We start from the raw sequence: 9,370 nt of genomic DNA on the forward strand, positions 1-9,370 counted from the left end.
GCAAAACATTATCATCGCACAAACACAATGATAACATCTGGTGTCACCATAATCGTCAAGTACTAATCACATATGGGGGAACCCAGTGCCACTCTAACCTCGGTATGATTCCAACCAATCAATACAAATGATTTTCTAGTCTCAACATAACCATCAGTTTTAGATCATAGAGGGGAACCCGGTCTCAACATAGCTTCAATATTATTCCCGCTCAATAACATAACATTAACTCGTTGTCACTATAGCTGTCAAGTCAAGTATCATGGATATCCAACAATTATCACCAATACAATCACATGTATAGATGCCCATATGCCATACACATCAATCAATGTCACATAAGGTAATCAAGGTAGGTTGACTATGCACTATCATAGTTCATCACAATCAAGTGAGGTAATCTCTTCACCCGTTGTTATCTTGCTCGTTCTCTCATTTAGAATGTTATGCAAGGATTTATTAGTCTTTTTACATCTATTAGTTCATTAGACCACATTATTATGGTCATTTTAATAAGCGATGGTATTTTGGTTATTTCTGCCTCTAAAAAGTTTTAGTATTTTATGCACTTACAACAATTAATATTATCGCTACCCACTTGGTATATTATTTGCTAACTCGATACTCGATTCAAGGTTAATTATTCGTTAACGACTCTCTAGTTGCTCTTATCACACTTTACTTATATTCAAATTTGAATTGGAGGGACAACTTGCAAGTCGTTAATTTCTCGATATTCACATGGGTAGCAGTTCTTCTAGCACATTATTTGTATGGTACATCATGTCGCTTGTAGGCATATCCTTCGCGATGATCTTTCGTGAACAATTATACTCTAAGTGTCCATTTAGGGGCATTTTGAAGTTTTTTACCCACCAAAAGTATTTTGGTCATTTCATAACTTTCTAAGCTCGGTTGTATATTTGATAACAATCTATAAATATTTGTGTGCAACTAGAGATGTTTTTGATATTTTAATATTATAGAGTATTGATACTCAACTTGATAATGTAGATATTCCACCTGGTGGTATAGGTACTCCTCCAAGTAGTACAAGTACTCTAGTAAGTAGTACAAATACTCCAAGAATGGTACATGTATTGGCAGTATCGAGCTTTAAAGTGGGCAATATCGATACTACTGAAGGGAGTATCGATACTCGATGAACAATATCGATACTACCTTTATATTTTACCTAGACTTTTTCAACAATATAAACAATATCGATTCTACAACCCGTAAAATCTAAAATAAGACTCGAAAATCACTTAAAAATACTCCCAAACACTTTAGTTTAACCCCGAAACAACAATTAAAGCTTAAAGGAGTCTACTGGGGTCATCTAGCACCATAAAAATACAAAATTTACAATAAAAACATCATTTGTAACATAAATCAAGCAAGAACCTCCCACATGCTTAAACACCCAAATCCCAACAAGGTATGGCATTTAATGGAGTCATAACACCATAAAAAAAATTATAAATACACTAAATTGCTTAAAGAATCCTGAAATGAAACTCATTTAACTAACTACTGCTCTCCTCTAGTACTTGGTTTCTTCTCTACTCTTCTCTCTAGCTAAGCATGAAAGACAAAGATTTCTTAACACAAGATAGTAGCAATGAAGGTTATGGACGAATTAGAACCTATGGTAAACATGAAGGAAGCTAATGTAACTTACTTTGAGCTAGACACTTGCTATCAAAGAGAAGAAAGAAAGATGATGAGACAAAGATGAAAGGGTTCAACCTTTTCATCCAAAAACCCACGTCTACCATGTAACAAAATCCTAAAACATCAGCCTTTTTTACTTCAACGATCTTATTACATTTTTTGTCCTTCCTCTTTTGCTTTCCATGCAAAAATTATCATGGCCAATCGGACTCAAATTGCATCTAATTAAGCACACACTCTACCCAACGGCTTCAATTACTAATTCCACATGGTCCAAAACTCTCGAGTCAAACCTTATACATTGACTTCAAAAAAATCAAGATGTTACATAACCACCTAATCTATTGACCCATTGGTTCGGTTTAAAATTATCAAGTATTTCAAAAGTGTTAGATACGTGAGACTCTTTTACTTAGAAAAAACTGATGTGATCCTCAAACTATTTTAAACTATTTTTGCACTCAATATGACCCTCAAACTCAGGAAAAAAAAATCTAATGTGACATTTTGACTAAAATAGTGATACAGATTCGATCTAAAAAAATATGATATCTAAATTTTCAAATAGGATATCCGATCCAAACATATCACTTATTTTGTCTATAATTAATCTCATTTTGAGAAAATATCCTTTTTACTTCTGCATTGTCTCGCACCATTCATTTCAAACGTACGAGATATGAAGTTAACCTTGCCACATGCAAGGCATGGTTTGCAACCGCAAAACATCATTTACATGTAAGCATACATGTAAGCTCCTTTCCTTTGTATCCTTTTACTTGTGCATTTTAGTTCCTTATATGTTGCCTCTTTAAGCTTACCTTTTTTATGTTGTTTTGTAGAAATATAGCCTTTACTAACCTGAGAAGACTCAACAATGTTGCAACAAAGCAAGCAAACATAGTTGCTGCATTAGACAGTAAAGCGTATGGGTTCACTGGATGACTTTATTTCCAGGGATCCCGAGTTAGATCGGAGGCAATTGACATGATGTGTTTATCTTATAAGTCCAACACTAATAAAAACACAGTATAATAACAGTAGAAAAAAAAATACTTCATTGACAGCTACGGGACTAGGGATAAAGTCCCGTCAACTTTTCGATATTCGGATAATATGAAATTAATATTTATTTGATCCATATCTGATTTGATTATTTAACTTTTTTTACAGACTATCCAATTCGAATTATCGAGAAAAAATCATATCGAATATCTGAATTTTTGGAACGAATCATCGGATAAATGACTTTAATTATTTGGATCATATATTTTTTGCACATCCCTAATGGCGAGGCCAACGAGGGTGTGGGTTTGAACTTTGAAGATTAAAGTTTGGAGTTTCAGACTTGGATTTGATTTAAAGATTTTAATATTTTTTATCTTACTCGGTATAAATATTAATAAAAAAATTATATCATAGAAAATTAAAAAAAGTCACATCGTCAAACAAATTATGATTTAATGATATAATGATCAAAGTATGAGCAATTTATTGATGGAGTTGGTTCAAGTTGTAAGTAATTTGATATCGCTTAAATAGATCTCGAGTTCTAGTTTTTGGGTATGAAGAAAATCTCCGTTGGGAGACTCATCCATCAAAGTCAAGTGTGCGACACGAATCAATCCGAATTAGTCAAGACAAAGCCTTAAGAACCAGAAGGATAACAAAAAAAAGTATTAGTAATTTAAAAGTTGAGTTATTAAATTGAAAATATTTAAAACTTTAATAACTGTAATAGAAGTGATAGTAAAATTAAATGATAAAATTTGTAATTTATCTAAGTTTTTTATATGGATTAAATTGGCTAAATCCGACAAACATATTAATTTTCCTAAACCGTAGAGTGAAGAACACAAAAACCAAAAGGTGAGGGCAACATTATCGCACACGTCATCAAAACATTGACCATCTTAGATTCTTCCCACCAATTTCACCAAACCTAAAAGTGTAAACTACTGTTTAATACTTAACTTAAACTATTACTTTTATTTTATTTTAGTACTTGAATTTTAATTTTTAAAAGAACATATTTAATATTTAGTTTAGATTTTAATTTGGTATCACACTGTAAAAAAATTAACGATAGTGTTGACATTTCACCATAAGATAATACCACGTTTTCATTGAATAAAAAAATATCACATCAATAATTTTATTATTTTTTTTTAACGGTGAGATAACAAATTGAAACATAAACTAAACGTTATGTATGATTTTGAAAAAATAAAATTTGGGTTACAAAAGGAACAAAAGTAATAATTTAGGTACTAAATGTGTAGTTTACCCAAACTGAAAATATCAATCAAATTCCCTTCCATTCCAGTTCAAACAAAAGTATCCAAAAGAGGCAACCAACGCCCAATACTTGTCGTCGACCAAAGAGGAAGACAGAATCTCAAAAATAAAACTATGGAGACCCCGATACTTTCATTATCATCCAAGACCCCGTACTTGGGTTGCTGTTGCGTTTCTCCTTCTTCTAATTCGAATTTTAGTTTGCTTTGTGAATTTGGGTCGAGGAAGAGGAGAATGTCGATACGCTGCGCAAAGGCGTCCGTCGAAAGGAGTGGTGAAGCTGCGAGTAAAGAAAGGGAGAGCTTTACCGGAAGTTCCATGGGAGTTACCACACTGGATCAAAGCTTTACTGAAGATTTTCCTGTTTGGGATAAAATTGGTGCTGTCGTTAGACTCAGCTATGGAATCGGTAACTTTTTTTAATTTTTAATTTTCCGCGTTCTTTGTTCCAAAATGATGGATTTTGAGGAAAAAGTAGTGCAAATATTGATTAAAGCCTCAACATTTTTATATGTATATTCCTTAGGTATTTCAAAAAAAGTTTAACTTTAAGGAAAGAGCTTATTTGGAAGGTCTTGTCTTCAAAACTACAAGAAACGGGAAAGAGGGAAACTTTGTGTTAAAGCTAATTTCCCTTGGCCTTGGCAGTGAAGTAAAAGTGGACCTTTCTTGTTTTTCCCCTTTCACAGCCAATCATAAAATGTTAGTGTTGATAAGAACAAATGGGTAACAACGATTATAGACGGTTCACCCGTTTTGACTTGGAAAGAGAGTCGCAATTGATAGTTTGACAATCGTTGGTCGATGTTAAAGTGTTATGTTTCCACAAGAAGGTAGAAGAAAGACAAGTCAGGGCGAGATGGTTCTATCCCTTCTCTCGATCTTAGTCTAAAGTTTTTATAGTGACTTTTATTGCTGTCAGGCGTAGAGTCATAATAGCTACTCACATATTGGTAGGTTAAGTGGATACAGTAGATTTAACTCTGTTAAGTCACGTGGGCTTGTCAGGAGTTATGTCTATAGATTGCAGCTTCTCGAAGAGTGTTAGGTGTTTAAGACTCTTTCTCTAGAGATACTCTTCCGAGATCTTAACTATGAAAGTATTCTCCGAAAACTTTGAAGTGATGCTACTAATATGATATGTGAAGGTTATTCAACGGAAGTACAATGTTTGTCCTCCTTACTTGAGGGAAAATCATAAAATGGGTTGACCTGGGACTTATCATTGAATTTTTACTAACATTTAATAGGTCGTTTTTAGGAAACGCCGCAATTATTGTTTCTTGAATGACTCGAAAGCTTAAATGTGCAATGTCTTATGTTTAGCGCAATGGAGTGACACATTGTTCCAATCATTGGGACATATAATTCCGTTCCACTATATAAGGAGAATTTGGAGTAGCAATTAAATTATAAATCCTCTCGTTTATATCTTTGTTCTTGTGTTGTCGTCTTCTCTTCGTGAATTTTTCTTCGATTTCCATTTAAGTTTTCTTTCGTGATGATGAAGAAGAGTGTTGCGAATACTGTGAAGAAGAGAGGAAAAATATAGACAAATCGTCGATGGATGTCAGTACTTTCAAATGTATAGATTTGAGGCCAAGAATAGTCATGGTGTGTTATGAGAGAATTACGAGTTTAAATTTATAATTCCCTTTGGTTTGTATAGTATGAGTGATCACAGAGATGGCAATGATGAGAATCTGGAGTGGTTTTACCTTTCTTTATTTGCTTTGGAAGCAGTGGAGTTGGGGGAAAGTGATATGTTAGATGTAATTGTGATCAGGGAAGCTGAATCGCAGCCACTAACGCTATGAATAAATCAATAAAAGTGGAGTTGGGAGATTTGAAGAGGGAGCTTACCAAGGCATGAAGTGAAGCTCGAACTAGTAAAGAAGCTGAGGGGCAAATTGCTGACCCTATGTGGTAAGCAACGAAGGCTCAAAAAGATGTGGTAGCTTTAAAACGACAGAAGGAATTATTTGATGTAACAATCCTTTATTTTAACTTTATTGTATAAAAAATAAAGACTTATTTATGTCACTGTATCAATGAAATTCGGTTTTTACTGCCCTTTATTTTTTATTATGATCTTATGTTTTTGCTTCTAGTTGTATCCTCTAAAGTATTTTCGTGAGTAATTTGACAAGAACTTGTTAAGGTTTGATAGTTGTTTATGCTCATCACTTTATTTCACAAAAAATCTCAACGCTTAAGTGTGCTTTCTTGGTTAAATTGTGCAAAGGTGTTTTCATACTCATGTATATTTCTCTGTGGAGCATTAACAACACTTTGTTGGGGGAGCTGTTTGAATCGATGGTCGTGTAGTGCAAGACTTTGATGTTTTTATAAACTTTTCAAGTTTTTAGTTTGGTCATGTTATTTGTTTAAATATGTTCCTCTATATTTCACAGAGTTATCTAGGAGGCATTTATGTATCCATGTAAATCCTTTTACTAAAGGCTCTCTACGTCTTTATAGTGTTATTTACGGAGGTGGATGCTCAATGTTTTTACTGGGATGTTTTGTTTTTAGTGGGATTAAATTGTGCAGAGTCGTCTCAAGCCCATGTGTATTCTCCGAAGAGGATTCTTGCTTAGTGGTTCAGGCTTAATGCATTATTTCACTTCATTTTAAGGTCACGACACGTGTCACCATCTTATTGGAGGAAACTAAATTAGATTCAATAAATAAAAAATTAAGAAAATATCATTCAACCGGGTAGTGATAGGTGTCACCATTTAATTGGAGATTAAATTTATTTGAATTGATTTATGACCAAATTGATAGAATGTACCAATATCGAGGACCAAATATGCAGTTATACTAAATTTTTAACTACCACGTCACCTCTTCGGGTAAAAGTTAACGAACAATGACTTAATTGAAGCATTTAAATAGTTGGATGGTCTGATTGACAAAATCAAAACATCAGTGGTCAAAATGAAAGGGGGAAATGGTTGAGTGGTCACTTGTGTAGTTTACCCATAAAAATATAAAAAAATATTTGTTGTTATTCCTTGAGATATTGGGTTCAAGTACCACATATACAAAATTATAAGCGTTAATTGTCAAAGGACCAAGATTCATTAAACACATAATATCTTATATTCATCACAAATTAATAATAATAAGAAAACTTCCCATCAAATTAAAAAAATTTCCACAACTTTTAGGTGCAAATATGGTTATTTTTTAAATGTTAAATATGTTTAAATTATTAAATTATTAATATTTATTGAATTACAAATTTTCAACAAATTATCAAACATACCCTTTCTTAGAACAAACTATTCTATTTGATATATGGTTGATGATATATATCGTAAGGTAAACTAGAAAGAAAAAGTTGAAAAAATAATTATTTTTAAAAATTAGTATTATGTTTCATAATTTTATATATTTTTTAAATAAATTTATGTTAATTAAGTAGATATTGAGATTATCATAATTAATATAAAAATAAAAAACACTATTTTTTAAATTTACCTAAAACTAAATCAAATTCACAAGTAATTCAACCGTATAACAAACGTACTTGCTCGGTCTAGTAATTTGAGATTTTTAAAAAATCCAGGTGCATCCCTCCGAATTAAATTCTTTATTTTCTTTCAACTAATTATGCAGTGATATATATCATCTTATTAAGATAACAAATGATATTAACGAAAATTAGCTATATGTGATCAAAATAAAAACGGAAATTAATGTTTAACTAAAATATAAATTTTAAAATTCAATAATCATTACTATAATTTTCTCTTTGACATATATAGCCTAATTCTTTATCCATCCCCTCAAAAAAATTCTATACAAAATTTGAAAATAAGGTTTTTCAAAAATAAAATTCCCAAAGTTAAATGTCCAAAATTTGATGCACAAGTGGAACTCGATCGATATATGAACTTAATGTCGTCTTCTTCCATCACTCCCGTGCTTTTAATTACTAATGGTCTTAATTAATTATAAATGTACAAGTATAAATTAATGACCATATCAACATAAATACTAAAATTTGGCTTTATCATAGTGTATATAATCATCATAATTTTAGTTAGAATAAGTTATTTCACTACAGAAATATGGGTATATAGCGGCATTTTTAGTGGCCTTTTTTAGAATAAACGCCGCTAAAGATTGTACATTAGCGGCATTTGTATAAAAAACGCCGTCAAAGAATGTACTTTAGTGGAGTTTGTATAAAAACGCCGCTAAAGACTATACTTTAGTGGCGTTTTTAGACAAACGCTACTATAGACTCGTACTTTAGTGGCGTTTTTAGACAAACGCCGCTATAGACTCGTACTTTAGTGGCGTTTTTGTACAAACGCCGCTATAGACTCATACTTTAGTGGCGTTTTTATACAAACGCCGCTACAGACTCGTACTTTAGTGGCATTTTTATACAAACGTCGCTAAAGACTCATACTTTAATGGCGTTTGTGTTTACAAACGCCGCTAAAGACTTGTATTTTAGTGGCGTTTGTAAAAGACTCGTCCTTTAGTGGCGTTTATATACAAACGCCGCTAAAGACTTGTACGTTAACGCTGCAAATTTACAATTTTTAAATCCCGACCCCCTTTTAACCTTTTTCATTTTTCATATTTCACCTATTTTTTCATTCCCACCAGAAGTTAAACATAAACCCCTAATCGAAGCATTTCTCTCTAGAAATTTTCAATTTCTTTCTCTTTGTTTCAGTCATTAATAACAAGAAATTTCCCTCACCGTTAGTCTTGGAGCAAAGCTCCCATCCTCATCTGACAGCCATGGAGCCATTGAAAACCAAATCGGTGACCGTTCTAACACAAAAAGGGTTCCCTGTTTCGATTAATTCGCAAAGCAAGGAAGCCCCCGTTTCAATCACAAAAAGGTAAGCACACTCTTTTATCTTATTCTTGGATCAACACAATCAATTTGCTTCATAATCCCAATTTGCTTCATAAAATTAATTAAATCCCGTATTTACAATCCCATTTCTCTTGGTATTGAAATTCAATTTGCTTCATAATCCCAATTGCTCTCAATCTGAAATTCCAGTTCTTAACAAACCTAAGTTCATTTTCTGCCTTAGGTTTACATTCGGCCATAGCTTCATGTTGATCCCAAATTCCAATTTTTAAATACCATACTGAAATAATTCTTCCGAACCATTATTTCACGAATTTTTTTCCCAATACCATTATCTAAAATAATTTGCCCACACAAAGGTAAGTTCTCATCAATTAATTGCAGTTTTATTCATTTAATCTGAACACACACTCACAGAGGTAAGTTCCCACCAATTAATTGCAGTTTTATTCATTTAATCCGATTTTACGGTATCCAGTTCTACTCGATTCGTTCGTCCTACTGATTTTACATTTATCTTTTTCGATATATTTAAAAAACTTT

The sequence above is a fragment of the Hibiscus syriacus genome, unplaced genomic scaffold, assembly GCF_006381635.1.
Source record: "Hibiscus syriacus cultivar Baekdansim isolate YM2019G1 unplaced genomic scaffold, ASM638163v2 tig00111506_pilon, whole genome shotgun sequence".
NCBI lineage: Eukaryota > Viridiplantae > Streptophyta > Magnoliopsida > Malvales > Malvaceae > Hibiscus > Hibiscus syriacus.